The sequence below is a fragment of the Halichoerus grypus genome, chromosome 11, assembly GCF_964656455.1.
Source record: "Halichoerus grypus chromosome 11, mHalGry1.hap1.1, whole genome shotgun sequence".
NCBI lineage: Eukaryota > Metazoa > Chordata > Mammalia > Carnivora > Phocidae > Halichoerus > Halichoerus grypus.
The window spans coordinates 46,077,348-46,099,314 of record NC_135722.1 but is presented as its reverse complement, the minus strand read 5'-3'; the positions used below and the strand labels follow the sequence as shown (position 1 = coordinate 46,099,314).

Sequence of the window (21,967 nt, the reverse complement as noted above, 5' to 3'; positions counted from 1 at the left end):
TCAAACCTTAAACATATTTGCTTCATGCATTTTTTGAAACAAAGGACATTCAACATTATAGATTTGATTGAAGCCCACTGTGTACTTCTCTTGATCCCATTTGCCTCCGAATCCAGAGGTAACAATGATCCTGAATTAGGTATTTTTCATTCCCATTTATATGGCTTTTATATCTGTATATGTCCACAAAGAATACACAGGATTATATTGCAGGTTTGATTTTAGCCCTTATTGATGATACTTCTCAAAGTATACAACTTATATTTCATTGAATTATATAATATTTAATTAAACTATGTAATTAATTGAAACAAAACACAACGAACTCTTCATAAACATACAACTCAAAAGGAGCAGAAAGAGAGTGGCTTACAAGCAAGGAGTATCTAGGATACTGTGTGCATTAGTCAGTGGAATTTACAGAATGGCAAATAATCCAAATAGTTAAAAAAAAAAAAAAAGGTGACTGTGAGAATCTACTATAGTTTTTTCTGTTCTACTGATAGTAAGATTGAACAATGAAAAGTAACCTCAAATTCGTAATGGTCTAAACCTCTCCTGGGTTACTTAGAAAATCCAGGCACACAATTCCTGCACAAGAAGTATATCATTCACCAGCACAGCCCAGTATTCATTTGATGTGCCAATTTCAGTAGCTGGAACGACAGGGTTGAAGTTCTTAAACCACTTATCCTTTGTATTATGGATACATACATACAATTATGTATGATTCTTTGTATTAAGTTGTTTAGTAAATATTAAGAGATCAGATGACAAATCGATTTTTTTCCTTTGTGGTCCAAAAATTAGCAGGAATTAAATACAAGCTTGTTGTCAAGTCCTTTGCCTGTTTTCCTTTTTTTAAAGATTTTATTTACTTATTTATTTTAAAAGATTTTATTTATTTTAGAAAGAGAGAATGAGAGAGTGAGTGAGTGGGGGAGAGGGAGAGGGAAAGCAGATTCCCCACTGAGTGCAGAGCCCAGAGCCCCGACAGGTCCAGTGGCTTGATCCCATGTCCCTGAGACCATGACCTGGGCCACCCCCTGGGTTTGGCATTCTTAAAAATACAAGATAGGACCCAAATTTCCTTTCTCCCCCCCTTTCTGCAGGTTTTTAAACTTTATATAAATGATACCACATTGTGCTTTCTTCTGGAACATGGTTTTTCACATATTATGATGCTAGACTTATTCAGGTAATAATAATAAATAATAATAATTATTAAAACTAACCTAACTGAGCTTTCACTATGTATATTTATCAACGTACTTAGTCCTTATGCAACCTTGTGATCCACTGAGGTAAGTACTATTATTTACTCCTGTTTTAAAGGTAAAGGAACTGAGGCACAGAGAAATTAAGTACCTTGTCCTAGAGAAAACTGCCAGGAAGTGGTGGAACTAGAGTTGGAGTCAAACTCAGGTAGTTTAGCTACAGAATCTAGTTTCTTAATTACTGCATAACTTAACTACTGTATGGAATTCCATTACATGAATATATAGCATTTCCTTGTTCCTGCTCATGGACATTTGTATTGTTTTCAACTTCTTGCTATTATAAACAATGGTGTATGAACATTATCAACACATGTCAACTGTCAGCTCTGATTACTGGTTTCAGCACCATTTAATAGTGCCTGGAAATGCTTGAGAGGGGCTAAGAAAAAGATAATTCCCATTATTTCCTGTACCAAAAAACATTTTTGGGTTATTGATACACTGGCTATATTGCCAATAAGAAATTATTTCATGCAGATTTTTTGCAAATTTACTATTTAAAAAATTAATAATTCTGTAATATCAAATATCTAGTCAGTGTTTGAGTTTTTAATTATCTTATGAATGTTAAATGTTTTTCTTTGTTTTTTGTTTTTGTTTTGTTATACAGTTTGCTTGATTCAGGAAGGACCCAAATATGATCCGTATATTACCATCAGTTTATATATCTCTGAGGTCAGTTTTAATCAATAGGTTCCTCTACCATCTGTCTGTCTCTTTCCCTCTCTCTCTCTCTTATTTTCCCTCCCACCTGTGATCTATTTGTTGAAGAAACTGGATCATTTATCCAATAGTTTCCATTAGTCTGGTGGTTGCTGACTGCATCCCAGTGGTACCACGTGACATAGTCTTTTGTCCTTTGTATTTCCTGCAAATTGACAGTTGGATCTAGAAACTTTATCATTTTCAGGCTTGATTGTTTGGCAAGAATACTTTATAGATGGTACTACTATATACGGTTGTTGCTCTTTTTGTGATGTTAAAGGTTACTGACCATTAATTCTTAGATTCATTATTAGGAATAATAAAATAGTGATATTCTCATTCTAGCATTATTTCCTTACTTACTAGTTAGAATATTTCTATAAAGAGAAACTTCCCCTCATCAACCGTTTGGTAACCCAAACATGTAACCTGTACTGGATAAATACATGAGATTATCCCTTCATTGATCAGTTTTAAAAACAATGCATTGCTTTCTAGCTTTCATCAGAGATGACCAATTTTTCTTTTTTTATTCATATTTTTATGAGCTCATGGATTTTAAAACATATTTAACTATTCTTAAACCTGTTTAGGATGAAACAAAAAAAAAATCTATCCATAAATGTTTACTGGAAACTTGCACTTTTCATTAACTAAATACCAAGTACTACGGGACCTCTGTCTACAAAGTACTTATAATCTATATGGAGAGACAAGAACTCCACATGTGATAACTGATGAGCCTAATAATGTCATATATAACAGCACTGTAAACTGGTAAGACTGAGGGCCTGATTGGGAGAACATCATCAGCAAAGTAGTAGTAGATACTAGTAGATACATAACAAGGTGTTTTCTCTGAGATGTAACTACAAAAGGAACCAAAGGAGAAAAGACATCAGTGGGTCCCGGCACAGGAAATGGAGGAATTTGGTGAGTCATAGCTCTCACTATGTGTACCTGCAAATGGCCCAAAACTCTACAAAAATGTTTATTACGGCATTATCTTTAATAGCTATACCCCCTCCAAAGTTAGCAATTTTAATGTCTAACCATAGAGAGAAAGGTTAGGCAAATGATGGAACCTTATTAACACAAAAGAATATTATGCTGCCATTAAAGTGGCTAATATGATGATGTGTTATGAATGAAGTAATTATGCTACATTTAAGAAACTTGGCCACGGGCGCCTGGGTGGCTCAGTCGTTGAGTGTCTGCCTTTGGCTCGGGTCATGATCCCAGGGTCCTGGGATCGAGCCCCGCATCGGGCTCCCTGCTCCTCGGGAAGCCTGCTTCTCCCTCTCCCACTCCCCCTGCTTGTGTTCCCTCTCTCGCTGTGTCTCTTTCTGTCAAATAAATAAATAAAATCTTAAAAAAAAAAAAGAAAAAGAAAATCGGCCAAATATGCTATGATTATGCCCATAAGTACACAAAGACTAGGAGAAAAAGGCAAAATGAAAATGAAATAAAAGTAACAGAATTTTGACAATTTGTTTTCCTTCTTCCAAAATAATTTTAAGGGATCTTTTTATTAAATGTGGCAGAATGAAAGTTCTTTTGCCCCCAAACCCCATTGAAATGACAGCAAAAGAGAAAAATGGTAAAACATACAAGAGTAAAGAGGATGAGAAAAAAGACAACAACATCCGTGATGTTAATACAATTTTAGAAGTCATAAAGTGGACTTATAGGCAGTAGCAAATTTTGAAGATCAGATAAAGCGGAAACTCCATACTACTTAGAGAAGGAAAAGCCCTTTACACACTTTAAAAAAGTGAATTTTATGGTACATGAATGATATCTCAGTAAAAAAATGGAAACAACTCAAATGTTCATCAGCTGATGAATAAAATGTGGCACATACATGCAATACAGTATTATGTGGCAATAAAAAGATATGAAGCACTGATACAGGCTAGCCATGGACGAACACTGAAAACAGTACTTACGCTAAGTGAAAGAAGTCAGTCGTGAAAGTTCACATGTTGTAAAATTTCATTCATGTGAATGAAATGTCCAGAACAGGCAAATCCATAGAGGCAGAAAGTACCCTGCTTGACTTTAATTTTAATAGCATAACAGCAAAATATTCATGCTTTTCTATTGCATACAAAACATTTACCAAGAAAACCTGAATCGTGGGTGATAAAATAAGGCTGAACATTTTTTTTTAAGATTTTATTTTTATTTATTTGAGAGAGAGAGAAAGTGCAAGAGCGCACAAGTGGGGGGAGGGGCAGAGAAAGAGGGAGAAGCAGACTCCCCACTGAGCAGGGATCCTGACACGGGGCTCAATCCCAGGACACTGGGATCATGATCTGTGCCAAAGGCAGACGCTTAACCGACTGAGCCACCCAGGCGCCCCAGTCTTAATATATTTTAAAGGGACTCAAACCATACAAAAGTATTACCTGACTAGAATGGAATTAAATTAGAAATCAGTAACAGAAAGTTATCTGGAAAATCTCCAAATTTGGAAGCTAATTAACTCATGGATCAAAGAAGAAATAAAAGGGGAAATTAGAAAGTACTTTGCACTAAACAAAAGTGAAAACATATTAGAATTTGTGGGATGCCACTAACCCATTTCTCTGGGGGAGATTTATAGCACTAAATGCCTGTGTTAGGAAACAACAATTGTTTCAAATCAATGACCTCAGCTTACACATAGAAAAATCAGGGGGTAACACCCAGTGCTCCATGCAGTACGTGCCCTCCTTAATACCCATCACTGCACTGGGCTAACCCATCTCCCCTCTAAAACCCTCAGTTTGTTTCTCAGAGTCCATAGTCTCTCATGGTTCATCTCTCCCTCCTATTTCCCGCTCTTCATTTTTCCCTTCCTTCTCTTAATGTCCTCCATGCTATTCCTTATGTTTCACAAATAAGTGAAACCATATGATAATTGACTTTCTCTGCTTGACTTATTTCACTTAGCATAATTTCCTCCAGTCCCATCCATGTTGATGTAAAAGTTGGGTATTCATCCTTTCTGATGGCTGAGTAATATTCCATTGTATATATGGACCACATCTTCTTTACCCATTCATCTGTTGAAAGGCATCTCGGCTCTTTCCACAGTTTGGCTATTGTGGACATTGCTGCTATGAACATTGGGGTGCATCTGGCCCTTCTTTTCACTACATCTGTGTCTTTGGGGTAAATACCCAGGAGTGCAATTGCTGAGTCATAGGGTAGCTCTATTTTTAAATTTTTGAGGAACCTCCACACTGTTTTCCAAAGTGGCTATACCAACTTGCATTCCCACCAACAGTGTAAGAGGGTTGTGTTATATGAAAACAATGAATCGTGGATCACCACATCAAAAACTAATGATGTATGGTGACTAATATAACATAAAAAAAAAAAAAATAGAGCTACCTTGGGGCGCCTGGGTGGCTCAGTCGGTTGAGCGTCTGCCTTTGGCTCAGGTCATGATCCCAGGGTCCTGGGATCGGGTCCCGCCTCGGGCGCCTTTCTCGGTGGGGAGTCTGCTTTTCCCTCTGCCTGCCGTTCCCCCCTGCTTATGTTCTCTCCATCTCTGACAAATAAATAAGATCTTAAAAAAAAAAAAAAAAGATAGAGCTACCCTACGACCCAGCAACTGCACTACTAGGTATTTACCCCAAAGATACAAATGTAGTGATCTGAAGGGGCATGTGTACTCCAATGTTCACAGCAGCAATGTCCACAATAGCCAAACTGTGGAAAGAGTTGAGATGTCCATTGACAGATAAATGGATAAAGAAGATGTGGTATATATATATACAATGGAATATTACCCAGCCAACAGACAAGATGAATACTTACCATTTACATCCACATGGATGGAACTGGAGGGTATTATGCTGAGCGAAATAAGTCAATCAGAGAAAGTCAATTATCAAATGGTTTCACTCATATGTGGAATATAAGAAATAGGGCAGAGGACTGTAGGGGAAGGGAGAGAAAACAGAATGGGAAGTCATCAGAGATGGAGAAAAACCATAAGAGACTCTTAACTCTAGCAAACAAACTGAGGGTTGCTGGACGGGTAGTGGGTGGGGGGATGGAGTAATTCAGTGATGGGCACTAAGGAGGGCATGTGATGTGATGAACACTGGGTATTATATGAAACTGACAAACTACTGAACACTACATCTGAATCTAATGATGTACTGTAAAAAAAAAAAAAAAGAAAGAAAAATCAGGGAAAAAAAAGCAAATTAAAATCAAAGCAAGCAAAAGAAGGGAATTAGGATTAAAGCAATCATCAATGAGGGGCGCCTGGGCGGCTCAGATGGTTAAGCGTCTGCCTTCAGCTTAGGTATCCTGGAAGTCATGGGTATCCTGGAAAAATATGAGCGCCTGCCTGGGTAGACAATAAGCAGTTTTAGGGGTCTGCAGAGGCAGCAAGGCAAGCCAGGCACCTAGAAAGCTGCTTATGGCCATTCACCTCTAAATAACTTGCATGTAATTGGTCACTACTATATTAGGATAAAAAGACAAAGGTGTATCACTTGGAAGCGCACATTTCACTCTTTGTGTGATTAAACTTTACAGTTAAATCTTCTGATTCAATTTGGGTATTATCACTACTCGAGAGACTATTCTGATGACAAAGAGAATCCAGAGGAAAAAAACAATTAGCAAGCTCTGATTTTTAACTTGAATTTTATTACCAATAATCTAAGAAAAATGAACTTGTTCCTTATACTATTTTCTGCTTTTTATTGGATGAAAGCAGAAACCACAGTGCTATTGAATTACAATTTTGTAGTACATCTTTTCCTTTCATAGTTTCCATCCACTCAACTTTTCCAGGGATAAAAAAAACAAACAAACCAAACCCCAAAACATTAAATTATTTTGTTAGAACTATGAAAAGCTAAGTAAGTCTTGAAAGCATTTCCTATAAACAACAGAATCAACATCTTGAGGCCTACATTTCTGAATTTCACCGAAGTTTTGACTCAAAAATTTAAGGCCTTTGTCAATGACCAAATAAAGACTCAAATTGTAGGTTGCGTCCATGGTACAGTCAACCGTGGGTGAAGTAACTACAACTGTTACTTCAATGCCTGCATTTTCTAAGGGTTTTATTTTGAAACTGTGGTCTTCAGAGAATGAGTGACGAATAGCCAGTGTGATTCACTAAGGTGGTGCCTACGCAAAGTGGAGGCCACAGAGCAGTAAATACTGGGGTTGGACCTTGAACAGTTTCTGACTGATAGAATATTCTCAGATGAGTCACCTAAGCTGTAGCTTAAGTTCATTATGAAGATAACACCTTCTTGACCTAGATGTGTATCTGAAAGAGGTAGGTTAACCTATTTTTGAGAAGAAAAATTTAGTATTATAAGCTGACTATATATAGTGGGGAAAGAAAATAAATTTCTTAAAAAGAAATATGCCCCTGTTTTTTGAGGAAAACAATTCTTCTTCAACTTTAGTTCTACTGCTTCTTATTTAAGTTGGAAAGATTCATTAAAACTAAGCCTCTACAACAAGGAACAAGCTGTTAACCCAGTAGCCATTCTGTAGGAAGAAGAATTACCTACTGAATCGTATAGATTGGGTCAAAGTTACCCAAGTGTTTGCACAGGTAAGCCCACAACTATATCTAGAATTCTAGAAAATAAGTAAATAGGAGTAATTATTTTGCTAAAAATAACTAAGACAGCTCCAAGGTTAAGGATAAATAGTTGTAAAGTATATTAGACTGTTCTAGAACTGAAGATGGTCTTCAAGCTCCAGGGGATCATTTTCCACTTCTAAGGCTTTTAGGAACACCACAAAATTCACCTCCTCACCCCTATCCCCAGGCTCTATGTCCATTTATTGTCTAGAATTTTACTGTTTATATTTCATTCCTATAGCTTAAGGCCTAGTTCCTACTAAAAAGGAAATATCCCTTCGAGTCTATGGATTCCTTATCCAGGTGCCTACAACTGACTATGAAAGAAGGCTTTGAGATTAAGTTTCCTTAACAGGGCAGAAAAAGCAGTCATGAAAGAATCAGAAGTCTAAAGCAGGAGAAAATAAAAGAGCCAATGAAGTTGGAAAAGGACATGGAACAAGGTTGGGGAAACAATATATTTCCCCCCCCCCCCAATGTGCCTGGTCAACTCTCCCTGGCAAGTCCAGTTTGAGTCACTGGAATATGCAGAAAAAGGTTCCTAATTCATGCAGAGGTGGGAGGAGTGCAATTCAACGTTGGTAAGTGGCAGCAGATTTTTCTACCTATCATCAAACACTTGCAGAAGTGTGCACATCTACTGGTATGAGAACACAAATGTGAAAGTATATGGGCACACACAAACACATAATACTTGTGGACTTAAATCACTTACTTGTTTTGAAGTACAGACTCATTAAACGAAACCCCAGAGACAATTTTTTCATTGACCATTGACACATGGGATGCTGAGACACATAGAAGTAGAAGGGGCATAAACAAGGTCACAGAGCTAGTTATAGCAGTGCTGAAACCAGAAAATGATGTTTTATAAGGTACAAAATAATTTGGCCACATCCTTTCCACATCCTCTTGACTTCCTGAGTATAGATGTCATCCAGCAGGTGAAAGAGCTGACTCCCTGTGTGCTAAATAGACTCTTTGCTTTCTCACTGCCATGACACTGGTTAAGCTATTTCTTCCACTTGGAATCTCTCCTTCCAATCTCTAATGGTTAAAATCCTACCCATTCTCTAAGAGCCTATTCAAATGCTACCTTTTCCAAAATGCCTTCCCTGATTGATTCCTCTGTTTCCAATCTGTTATAAACTGACTGTTTCTGTCCCCCTAAAATCCATATGTTGAAGCCCTAGTCCCCAGTATAGTGTATTTGAAAGAATTAAGATTAGTGCCCTTTTAAGAAGAGATACCAGAGAGTGCTCTCTATCTCTCCCCCTTTCCCTTCCTCCCCCCCCTTTCTCACTGCATATATGTACTGAGGAAAGGTCATGTAAAGACATAGCAAGAAGGCAGCTACAAGTCAGAGAGAGAGTCCTTGGGATGCCTGGGTGGTTCAGTTAGCTAAGCGTCTGCCTTCAGCTCAGGTCATGATCCCGGGGTCCTGGGATCGAGTCCTGCGTTAGGCCCCTTGCTCAGTGAGGAGCCTGCTTCTCCCTCTGCCTGCTGCTCCCCCTGCCTGTGCTCTCTCTCTCTTTGACAAATAAATAAATAAAATCTTAAAAAAAAAAAGAAAAAAAGAAAAAAAGAGTGTCCTTAATAACCAGAAACTGAATTGGCTGGAACCTTGATCTTGATATCTAGCCTCCAGGAGTGCGAGAAAATAAATGTCTGTTGGTTTAAGCCATAGTCCATGCTATTTTGTTATGGCAGCCCAAGCAGACTAAGACACTGTCTTAAACAGAACTTTGTTTATACTTCTTTAATAATTATTTCATTATATTTTTACATTTAGGACATTTTTGCTCAAGCATGTGCTGAAATGACATGTTAGAACCTCAGATTTACATAAGATGGAAGAGCTTTTGACAGAATTTAACTGCCATATGCTTTATTTAGTAGCAAGAAGGAGCATTAGTATTTTTATTATAAAAATCAAGATACAGAGGGTTTTTAAAAATAATTCTTTACTGTTTTCTAAGAAGATGTATTATAGAAAATCAGTTCCTACATTGTTCTGTTTTTGCATGCTCATTAAGAGATGGTAATAAATATTTATTAAAAGACCAACAATTTACTAGGTTTTATAAACAAAGTACTGAACTATTAATCAATTAAACATAAATAATTTTAAAATTTTGTGTACATTTAGTCTCTCTCCTAATAGCCTTTGAAGGCAGAAACCATCTCTGGCACATCTTGGCATCAACTCAAATGTCTGGTTAAAGTATCTTAAATATGAGTATTAGAGATACATAGAATGCTTGCTGAATTCTAAAGAAGTTAATTACATATTTTCCAGGGTTTGCTTCTAACGTTACAATTTTTAATCTAATTTTATTAGTTGGAAATGTCACCTAAGAGTATAATAAAACTATCTAGTTTCTCATAGCCATTCCGGATGGTTCTCTGATTTTTTCCTGGTAATCCCCTGCCATCAGTATGAAAGCACTCCAGTGACTGAGGGTTCCCCCACTGCTTTCATTTCCCCAATACTTAAATCTCCATCTGAACGTGGTCTCTCTTTATCTTTATGTCTCTCACATCATGTAAAAATCTATCAGTGACAAACAGTGACAACTGCAAAGCTGAAGAAATTAAAAACAGTCCTCATAAGTTAGGTACAAGATGTTTCCCTTTGGACATAAAGGGAATTTGCTGAGTCACTGAGTCAAGTATTTATAGCACCACATAATTTATTTTCTGCTGTAATAACTTCTGTAATTCAGCAGCTCCTCCACAAGTCTCCGTCAAATCTATGATTTCTCAAAAATGCTAACAATGCTGACTAATAAGAAGGAAACAATGCTACCTAAGCAAAATTAAGCTAAATGGGCAATCTATTTATAAAATGCTCTTTAGGGACAAGTTGTTAATAAAATCTTGGCTTTTGCTACCCATAAAGAGAGTCATGAGTTTTGCATTTTCCATTCTTTTCTCAATTATGTTATCAGGCTGTACTTCACCAGAAATTTTCTAATTCCTGTCCTTAGGTCTTTTCCCTACTATACTACACAGTAAGAATTCACAGCCAGAGAAGCTAAAAGCTACAGGTTGTAAAAGCTGGCATCCTACTAGCTGCAGATGTGGACTTTTTTTGTTTTTGTTTTTTTTTTAAGCTGTCTAAAGGCGTTTTGTTTTTTTTAATTAAGCCAATATTTACAAATGAAGAGATTTTATTTAAAGGCTAAGTTTTCGGCTTCTCTTGAAAATTTGAAAAATGTGGTAACAATTGTTTCTGCATTCCTACATGGTGACAACTGATGGAGCTGAGTGGTGGCTGCCCTCATTAGACTTGTTCTTCCTTTGACTTGTTTAACTCATTTGCATTATTTGTTGGCCTCTTTGGTTTGTAACCCCTGCATGCTATAGATAACTTTCCATGTGGATCTCTCCCTAAGTACTATAATCAACATTTGTCTGTCATACTAGCCTGCTATGTGGCTAAATCCTCCTGAACCTCTTCCACACCGCTCTAAGTTTCTGAAACACAATCTTGTCACTGCCTTGTTCAAGAGTATGCTATTGGATACTTCTTGGTGACTAGAGAATGATATTAGTCTAAACTCCTTAATATGACATTCTGAAACTGCTATAGAAGAGTAAAGATGGATGGAAATTAAAATGGACACACAAATGCTTTGGCAAGACTTGACTTTAAAAACTGAACAAAACTTTCTCTTCCTCATTCTCGAAGCCTCCCTCCCTCCCCTTCACTTGTTTTTCTGTAGAATCTTTTGTTTCAGGAACTTATTTCAATACTGACATCTCGCTGACTTCAATGCATACTTAGTAACGAGATTCGAAATTCAGATGGTCAGAGCCAGCGCTAGTCATGTGACCACCTTGAAGACATAATGAATGCGTCTGGCAGCATGTACCAGATTCCTGTGGAAAATGCCCAGATCCTGTATTTTCCTATAATACCCCTCAGTCTTTTACCCTGGGAGGGTCTGCTGTTTTGAAGGCATTAGCCTGCTGCAACCTCCTTTGCCTGGCAAAATAATAAAACTACCATTCCTCTTTATCCCAAAACTCTGTCTTCATGTTGTATTTCGGCTCCAGAGCAGAGTTTGGTTTTTGACAATTCTAGGCATTCTGTGATTTCATTCCAAATTATTTTACCCGTCACATTTGCCATATCTAATGACTAAGTAGAGTGACACTATCCTAAAAGGAAGTGTCAAGTAGCCTGCTATGAAGTTCTGCCCTTTCCAACACTTTTATCAATGACTGAGGTAACAAGAAGTATGATTTTCAAATTTAAGTAGGAGAAGGAATAGGAAACATTTGTAATTATTTACATCAATCCTATGAGATGCATGCCTTAATCCTTCTGCTGCCTTTGGCAAGTGCTCATCATGGAAAATAAAAAGATCTGGAGTCAATGGTATTTTAAGATTACATACATGTCAATCATAAATGTAAAGATACTAATACTTCTTTGCCTTTTATAGCACAGTAAGCATTCCTAAAGCATTTTTGGATTAGAATCTCATTTTTTCAAGACCCAAAAGAGAAACATGATGACAGACAAAAGAATTAAGCAATGATTAAAAAAATAAGATTTGTATTTGGATAGAAGGCTCTCTGCACAGCCATAGGTACCTAAGGATAAATTATACTATAACTATGAACATTTTTCAGAGCACCAAAGATGTGGTTAGCACTCTGCTGGGGGCTATGATGGTAATTCTAAAATGTACTGTCATGTACAAGGTTTAAACACACACACACACACACACACACACACACACACAAATAGTTACGTTAAGAACAAGTAACTGACAATTGTGACACAGCATCCCACTAACAGAGTGGGATGTAAAAATGTAACATTTATTAATCTGTAAAAATTAATCTGTAAAAATGTAACATTTATTAATTCCAAAAAAGGTGATATAGTCCAGATAATTTTTTTTTACTCAATCCTTTGAGAGGATTCAAATTGCATTCCTGGTGGACCAATCTCTCATGATAACACTTTGGTATGGGGCACACCCAGATGTCAGCTACAATGCACTTCCCAGAAGTCATGTCAACTTCAGTTAATTTTCTTGGATGGAGAAGACAACAGATTTTAGTGTTGGCCAAGTATAGTCTCTGCAATCCCCTCAACCCCCAATTAAATAAATGAATTTATTTTGTAAGAAAAACAGTAAAGCAAAATGTGTTGTTTTTCCACAGCTTTCCTTGTGATACCATAGATCTTTATAACATAATGAATCAAGCCATCAAACACGCAATTGGGAAATCAATTATTTAGTAAATAGATAAAAATTCTGGTCTAATACAAATGCCTTAACTTGAGACATAGTAAAAATGCAAACAGCAGCCAGAGAACCTTTCAGAAACAGCATTCTAAGGCTTGCTTGAACAAAAACAAATCTCTTCATTATTTGTTAAACTCTGAGAATTATGAATTAGTACTTTCATTGTTATTCTATAGAAAATCTGCTATCAAATTTCACAGGTATTGGGATGAAGCCAGTAAAATTTTGACTTAACCACAAGGAAGACCAAGAATTATTATTATTTTTTTAAAGATTTTATTTATTTTGAGAGAGAGAGTGAACGAGAGAGACAGCACAAGCCAGGGGGAGAGGCAGAGGGAGAAGCAGACTCCCAGTTGAGGAGGGAGCTCGATGTGGGACTTGATCCCAGGACTGTGGGATCATGACCTGAGCCGAAGGCAGACACTTAACTGACTGAGCCACTCAGGCACCCAAGACCAAGAATTATTAATGGTGACATAATTTCCTGAATCACAGAAAGTATACAATTGCTTACTTCAGCAGATATTTGTAATATGAAGTGGTTTAGCATGATGAGACCACAGATTAGCACTCCAATAGATGGTGTTTTATTCTTGTGAAACTTCCAAAACAGTTCTTAAAGGTATGTTCTCTTGGGGCACCAAGTGGCTCAGTCGGTTAAGCGTCTGACTCTTGGTTTTGGCTCACCTAGTAATCTCAGGGTTGTAAGACTGAGCCCCGAGTCCAGCTCCATGATCAGCACAGAGTCTGCTTAAGATTCTCCTCTCCCTGTGCCCCTCTTGCTTGTGCTCTCTCTCAAATAAATCTTAAAAAAAAAAAAAAAACTTCTCTTGCACTAATCAATATTCTTTTTAAGCCACAATCCACTATAAAGTTAATAAAATATTGTTTAATTAATGTTGTTCCCCTCACCCAGCCCCTCATTGATCATATCTGGATGTCAGAACTTGGCATCAAAGATCTACATAATAATAATATCGATATTAGCTAACAGTTACATAGCACTTGCTATGGACCAGTATCTCTGTTATCTATTGCTGTGTAAAAATAACAGCCCAAAATTTAGTGGCTTAAAAACAACCATTTCATTATCTCTTAGTACTTAATAGGTTGACCGATGATTAAGGAGAATGGGTTCTGAACTCAGACTACCTGCATTTCAATAACTTTGGGTAAGTTAATTTTTCTGCATTTATTTTCCTCATCTGTTAAATAAAGATAAAACTGGGGTTTTTAATCTCACACTTCTTAAGGTTATGATTGTGAGGATTAAATAGCATGGTACATGTAAGGTGCTTCATACAGTGTCTGGTAGCAAGGAAATGTCCAATCAATGCTAGGTATTATTATTATTATTATTGCATTTATAAGTTCTTTTTCTCCAACTCAATTATAATAAATCACGAGTTCCTCAAAGAGAGAGGCTAGATCTTCTATGTTAAGGTTCCTCATTTAGCTTACCAAAGGTTTCTGAACATACAGAGCTGAATACATACTTTTTGATTTAAATCAACAGGTGCAATGAATTAAAACAGGAATCTTCCATTTTTCATTAACCTGTCTCTCAGAATTTTAAACTTATAGATCTGAAAACAGGCATGGAGTTATTTTTTGGGCCCTAAAAGCACCATTTCCTCTCCCTACCAACTCTAGAGAGTACTATCTTTACAACAATGTCTACTGGTAAAGTATGTTATTAAGCTATATGAGATAGCATCAGCATTTTCACAAAAGGTAATGACAGACTCTCTGGGTTTTAGGACTCTTAAGGACTTCTGAGTCCAATTGAGCCACTTTTAAGACACTGATATCCAGACCTTAGCCCCTAAGATTTTGGTCTCAACTGGCTTTTGATGGGAGTTTTGCACCTGCTGTCCTTAAAATCACTCAGATGACTATTGTGCAGCACGGATGAGAGTCATGGATCCAGGCCAAAGAATTAAAGCTCATATAGAGCAAAGAGTTGATCCGGAATCAGGGGACTTGGGCTCTTGTACTGAACATTGGATAACCAATTCAACAAAATTTTTGGTGACATGCTCTGGAACATTTAAGGATGGGAGTGGGTTTCAGATCTTTTTTGAAAGGGGAGTTTAAGCTTCAAATGAAATCTTATTTGTAAGTTCAATGGGTGTAAAAGACACACAAGATACGTGCGTTGGGGTTAGGAATCTCTGCTATATTCCATTAGCCTTCCATTGCTCTTCTATGTAGGAAGCTGACTCTAACCCTGCATTTTCCTCTTATAGTTTTGGTAGCACACTTGCTCCTTATATCAAGGTTGTAGATTTTACTTTTCCTGGGGCACAACTGAAATGAGGATTAGCAGCTGTCACAGAGCTGTGGGTGGACAAAATACTTGTGCTCACAAGAATCCTGGCCCAGGAGGGTCCCTATCTGCTCAAGCCCTGTAGGAGGCACTGCACTAGGTGTCCAGCTTCTGACTTCTCACTTAAGATGTATCTTCCGAACTAAATTAAGAATTAGCTACTTTTCTCCAGCTATTCTCTGTAATATTAAAAGAAAACCTAACAAAATAAGTTATGTATTCAATCATATAAAGACATTCCCAACATTTCATGGAAACACCCTGAGGCAGTAAATATAAAAATCAAAGCTTTTTGGTACCTAGATATTCAAATAGTATAACATTTTTCCATTACTACACATCATGTCAACACTCCCAAGTGGCTCATGTACTTTTAATTTCATTATTTAAAAAACTTGAAATATTCTCTAAATAATTTAAAATCTATAGTCTAATATTTCTTCCAACCCTCATGTTGCCCATGAATAAAATCCTGTCTAGTCTAGGCCTGTATAATTCATAATCATCTCCCCTACCACAGCCCCCCCGCCCCGTCCAGTTTTGCAATATGTGGGACAGTGCATAGAAATAGCAGAGATCTTACTGGTTCTAAGAAAAACCAGAGTGGACATTAAAGCTGGCTAGTTCCTCTCTCAATTTGGGGGACCTAAACATTTTATTTTTTAAAATTAATTTATTTTTATTTAAATTCAATTAATTAACATATAATGTATTATTGGTTTCAGAGGCAGAGGTCAGTGATTCATCAGTCTTATATAACACCCAGTGCTCATTATATCACATGCCCTCCTTAATGTCCATCACCCAGTTACCCCATCCCCTCACCTCTCCCCTCCAGCAACTCTCAATTTGTTTCCTATGATTAAGAGTCTCTTATGGTTTGTCTCCCTCTCTGATTTTGTCCTGTCTTATTTTTTCCTCTCTTTTCCTATGATCCTCTGTTTTGTTTCTTAAATTCCACATATGAGTGAGATTGTATGATAACTGTCTTTCTCTGATTGACTTATTTTGCTTAGCATGGACATAAACATTTTATACTGTATTCTATACATGATGATAGCAAAGTAAGAAGAAATACACTTTTGAGAGAAGTCCATTTTCTCTAGAAGATGGAAACAGTCAAACAAATTTTCATGTTCTGATTAAGTTATTCTGCTGTAAAATTTTATTTTTTTTTAAAGATTTTATTTATTTGAGAGAGAGCGAGAGAGCAAGCACAAGCACAAGCAGAGTGGCAGGCAGAGGGAGAAGCAGGCTCCCTGCTGAGCAGGGAGCCCCACGTGGGACTCGGTCCCAGGACCCTGGGATCATGACCTGAGCCAAAGGCAGACGCTTAACTAAGCCACCCAGGTGCCCCTAAACTTTTATTTTTAAATCAATACATCAGGAATTATTTGACTGCCCTGGAATCCTGCAACAGGATCCAGGATGCTAGGTATACTAAGTCTGAGGCAGAATCAGAAACATACTTACAGAGGACCCACCTCTGCAGCCCTGCCCCCATCTTCCTGTGTGACTTTTCAGCAGATGGGATGCTGCCTCCCTTCAGTGCATTTTCAGTATATTTTCTCTAAAAAGAAAATATACTTGGAGGGGCCAACAGAATACATCAAATTCCATGCTCCTGTGGAATAAATTAGAGCCTAGCTTCAGCTCATAATTATATGTCCTTTCTCATTGTTTTCTTGTGAAATAAATGATTAGTTGATTTTAACGGCACTACATAACCTACTAAAAGACTGCTCAAATTAGCAACTTTCTTTTAACTTCTATTCCAAAATAGGAATTTAGCAATTTCTTTTGATCTCCTATATGTGAGCCTCTTGTGCTGTCTCATTCTTTGGCTTTTCTTCCCTTTCTCATTCCACAGATTTTTTTCCAAGTTTCTGACCTCTATTATTTTCTCTTCTCTCTCCTCCCAACTGGGCTTGTACAAGACTCTCTGTACAAGACTCTCAAATTCATATTTTTAGCCAGAACTGTCTTTCAAGTTAAAATTCTGCAGTTCTCATTGTTTCCTGCCCAGTTCCACACAGAAGTTCTATAGCAGAGGCTACAGACTGGCAGGGTGTACTTCTTTTGCTTTGAATTTTATTATTAATAATTAGGAAAAACTGTAGAAGTGGATGTCTTCTTTGAAAAGTGTGGGACCTGGTAACACTGTTTTGGCCTGACAAGAAATGACTGGAACTAAATAGATGTTCCTTTAACATGAAACAAGCATTCTCAAGTTCTGTACAATTTCCCCTTCAATCATTTACATCACTTGTCTGGTTTCTGCAAGCATTTGAGTTTGTAATCTTGTAAGAGAGGATAGGAAGAACAGATAGCAGGCTTGAATAACTTTTAGATTCTTTCTACCCCAAAGCGTCAAATGTTTGGTGACAGACTGCTTCTAAACACATATATATGACATGATATCATTGGGAAGTTAGTCAGATATCTTGTTTGTTTCCAGTTTAAGTAATCAGCATATGACCTTTTAGTAGGGAGTGTTTAGGCTGATAAGTAGAGTGGGGTATGTGTGTATGGGGGGAGGGTTGTTATGGAGCTCTGGGAGGTTTATCCCAAAGTTCTCTTGATCCAAGAGCAATACACAAACTATGTCTTCCATTCTTCAACTCCACCCTTTCCCCACGTTATTGATCTGTTCTTGTCATCAAAACTCAGCATAGAGCCAGTAAGAATTAATTGCACAGTTGGTTTGAGTGTTGATTCTTGTGTTAAACACCCAGGGTGTCCACCTATAGGATTTTTCATTGGCTTTTACCACATTCATAAGACCTCCTGGGAGAACTGAGTTAACTCGACAAGAGGAAGGGGAAGAGGAGAAAGAGGAGCAAAGGTATAATCACAACAAAAAAATCAGTAGCAGTTATTAACATTCATTAAAGGCTTATCATTTGCTGGGCAGGAAGCACTTTACAGGTGCTACTGCATCTAATGCTCATAATAATCCTACAAGGTAGATACTATTATCATTCTTATTTGTAGTTAATGACACTGTGGCACAGAAAAGTAAAATAACATGTCCAAGGTCACAGAGCCATTAAGGACTTGTCAGTGTGACTCTGATATCCAAGTATGGGATAGTAAATTTTGTGAAGGTGGCAGGAAGCTGTATTTTGGAAGCTGTGTACTGTGTAGTGGTTAAAGGGATGGATTCTGGAGTTAGACAAAATGGAGTCTGAAGTCTAGTTTTATTCTTCAGAAAAAAAACTTTGGGCTTTGTTGATCTTCTTTACTATATTTTTTTCACATTTCATTAATTTCCTTCAGTCATTATGAAGGACCAATTATGTACCAGATACAATCCAAGAGATGAGGATATACCAGTGAACAAATGAAACTTCCTGCTTTCCTGGAGCCTACATTCACATGGCAAGACACAAAAAATAAATATAATAAAGCAATGTGATGCACACACACACATAAGAGCAGGGAAGGGAGAATAAGAGTGTTGGAGAGGGATGGGTAGAATTTTAAATAGGCTTATCAGGATAGACCTCACTGAGAAAGTAACATGTAGGCAAAGGTATGAGGAAACTGAGGGACAAAATCATGGGTTAATTTAGGAAAAGTGCTTCTGAATAAGATGAGAAGCCACTACAGGTTTTGAGTAGAAGAATGACATGATTTGACTTATGTTTTATTTATTTATTTATTTTTAAAGATTTTATTTATTTATTTGACAGAGAGAGACATAGTGAGAGAAGGAACACAAGCAGGGGAAGTGGGAGAGGGAGAAGCAGGCTTCCCGCTGAGCAGGGAGCCCGATGCAGGGCTTAATCCCAGGACCCTGGGATCATGACCTGAGCTGAAGGCAGACGCTTAACGACTGAGCCACCCAGGTGCCCGGATTTGACTTATGTTTTAAAAGGGTAACTCTGGCAGCCATGTTGAAAATGGAATGTAAGGGGCAAAGGTGAAAGCACGGAAACCAATAAGGATAATAATTCAGGTGAGAGATTACCATGATTAGAAATTGTTTCCGTAAATTATAAACATGTTTACAAATTTCAGTCTCCCCACCCAAAACTGAAGGGTTGCTAGATGTCTTCAGGTCAGCTGTAGCTTAAGCTGTGGCAGCAGATCACCTCAGATTCCTGCCTCCTTTTCATCTTTCACTCTTAAAGATTTCCCTTACTTTCTTGTGCATAGTTATATACTTAATAAGATATCTGTTTTTATCCTACATTTTTAGTGTCTTTTTGCTGGTGGTGGTGGTGTTGTGTGGGGAAGGGGTGTTTCAGAATATTTAGCATGCCATATGGCTAGACCAGAAGTCCCTAGGTTTGAATTCCACCCTTTCCTATTTACTTGTTGTATGACCATGGCAAGGTTTTTACATTTATCTAGACCCAGTTTCCTCGAAGATGAAATTGACACAGTAATCTTGGACCATGGGGTTGTTGTAAAGATTATGATCTAATTAGTGCACAGTACTTAGCCACAATGCATGGCACATAAGGAAATGCTTAATACCTTTAACTATCCTATCATCATCATCACCATCCTTGCAGCACCTCATACATAGTAGGTACTCAATAAACAGTTACTGAAGTGATCTACTGAAAATGAATTACAAATGGTAATGTGCTTGGTGGGAAAGAGGTTTGTCTTTCCCATTGGATCGTCTCTAAGTGTATATCATAACCAGAGCCAACTGCATAAAAATGTTACAAGAACTCTTGCCACCCACTCCCTTTAAGAAAATGGATAGGGGCTGTACTCATACAGCTGTGATTCATTAAATGTCCTCAGTTAAACACCCATGCTATGTTTATTGCCACCTCCCACTACTTCAGGACCAGAAGTGAAAGGGGAGGTAACCAGCCAAATATCAGATCTAACAATCTCATGCCTCCAAGAATAGTCAGTTATGCAAACATAAACTGTAACTTGTGGGTCCCACTGAGATGCTCGTTCTTTTTTTCTTCCAGGCAGTGTTTCCTCAGGAGGTCTGCAGTTGACTGGTGGCAGTGGGTAAACTGTTCCTCAGGTTCCCTGGAGGAGGCTCAGGGCTTCCTCTTCCCATGAGACTATTACACTCATTAGCTATTTAAATAAGATATTATCAGACAAAAGTTTAATTGATCTCTACCTTAAAGTGAGTGTAATTAATTTTTTTCCATAAAATATATGTTTCATTAGTATAAATCAATGTTACTTGAATTGTAAATCATGTACAACCTGGGCTGGTCAATGCAAGTAATTCTAGAGAAGTGGGTGAAAATTTGATCTCACTAAGAGCACTTGGCTTTCCACTAAAAGGAAAATTTTATTTAATAACCTGAACTAATCACAAAGGGAATCTAGCATAAAACAACAGATGGCTCAGAGCTAACTCAATTCCTCTCCTGAAATCAGCTCTTAGTCCTTGGTATTTATGGTGGCTGAGTATTATCCATTGACCTGCCATTCCCTACAAACGACTAGCCCAGCACGTGTTAATAATATAACAGATGATTAAATATTATATCATATATATTACACATAATATATAATATTAATATATTGTTAAAATAATAAAAATATTTTTCTGAGGTTTAAGATGTTAAAATGGCTTTGAGTATGGCTTATTTTTGACTCCTATAATATTTTTGTGGGTAAATATTTTTTATTTCATAGTGAATTCTGTATATAAATCAGAACTATCAAGTATTAGAAAATCCAGGAGGGAAAAAAATTATTTCATGAGCTTATACCCTGTTTTCTTAAACCTAGATATCTGAGGTTTAGATAAGCCCAGACTATAGATGAGAGGAAGCCAGACCATGTCTTAAGGAAGAATTTAAAAGTAGCACATTTGGGGCACCTGGCTGGCTCAGTTGGTTAAGTGTCTGACTCTTGATTTCAGCTCAGGTCTTGATTTCAGGGTCGTGAGTACAAGCCCTGCGTTGGGCTCCATGCTGGGTGTGGAGCCTACTTAAAAAAAAGTAACACAATTATACCTAAAACATGGAATACTGGGGGCTTGGGGAGTTTCTGAGTTGGTGATTTGGGGAGGGAGGCACACCTAGAGAGGGCATGGAAGCTATACACCCCTTCCCCACACCTGGTCCTTTGCATCTTTTCCATCTGGCTGTTCCTGAGTTATATCCTTTCATAATAAGCTGTGATCCAGCAAATAACGTGTTTCTCTGAGTTCTTTCAGTTGCTCAAATAGACTAATGGAACCCAAGGAGGTAATTACTTGTAGATTCTTGGGGGAAGATGATGGCTGAGTATGAGGACTCTAGGCTCACCTTGTCCTATGCATACAACTAGATAATTATCAAATCATCCTAAATACTGCAGAAATTGCCTGAAGACTGGCAGAACAAACTCCACAACTAAAGGTAGAGAAGAGGCCACATCAAAGAAGGTAGAAAGTGCAGAGACATGGTTTAGGGGAGAAACAGGTTCTGGGAGGGATGGAGCTGTGGTCATGGAGAAGGGCAAGAGAGAGGGGCACACAGGGGAATACAGAAGGAGAACATTTCCCCATGGCCATTGGCTTGGAAAGCGAGAAGGGCTGAATTTTGTGAATTCTTGCAACCAGAGAGGCTTAACGCCTAAAGTTTTAAGCTGTCAGTCGGCTGGACTCTGGGAGAGTCCAGAGGCATCAGGGCTGCTCCTGGAGAGAAGAAAGGCAAACAACCTGGGGGCAGACAGTGTGAAAATAGTGAGCTGAAGAGCGCCTGGGACACAATGGGGAGATTATTTACTCTTCATGGAGCATATCCCTGAGAGGCAGCATTCACTGAGACTGCTCCAGGGA

General features: G+C 37.7%; 1 protein-coding gene and 1 long non-coding RNA gene across 5 annotated transcripts in view; one reads left to right on the top strand and one right to left on the bottom strand.

Annotated features, from left to right (window-relative positions):
* The window catches only part of SBF2 (SET binding factor 2), a 454,330-nt gene that overhangs the window by 70,869 nt on the left and 361,494 nt on the right, over nucleotides 1-21,967 (bottom strand). The window lies entirely within an intron of this gene.
* On the top strand, nucleotides 1,937-20,466 carry LOC144379441 (uncharacterized). The gene is made up of 3 exons (XR_013442436.1): nucleotides 1,937-1,955; nucleotides 13,975-14,047; nucleotides 20,148-20,466. It is a non-coding gene; the product is annotated as an uncharacterized LOC144379441 (long non-coding RNA).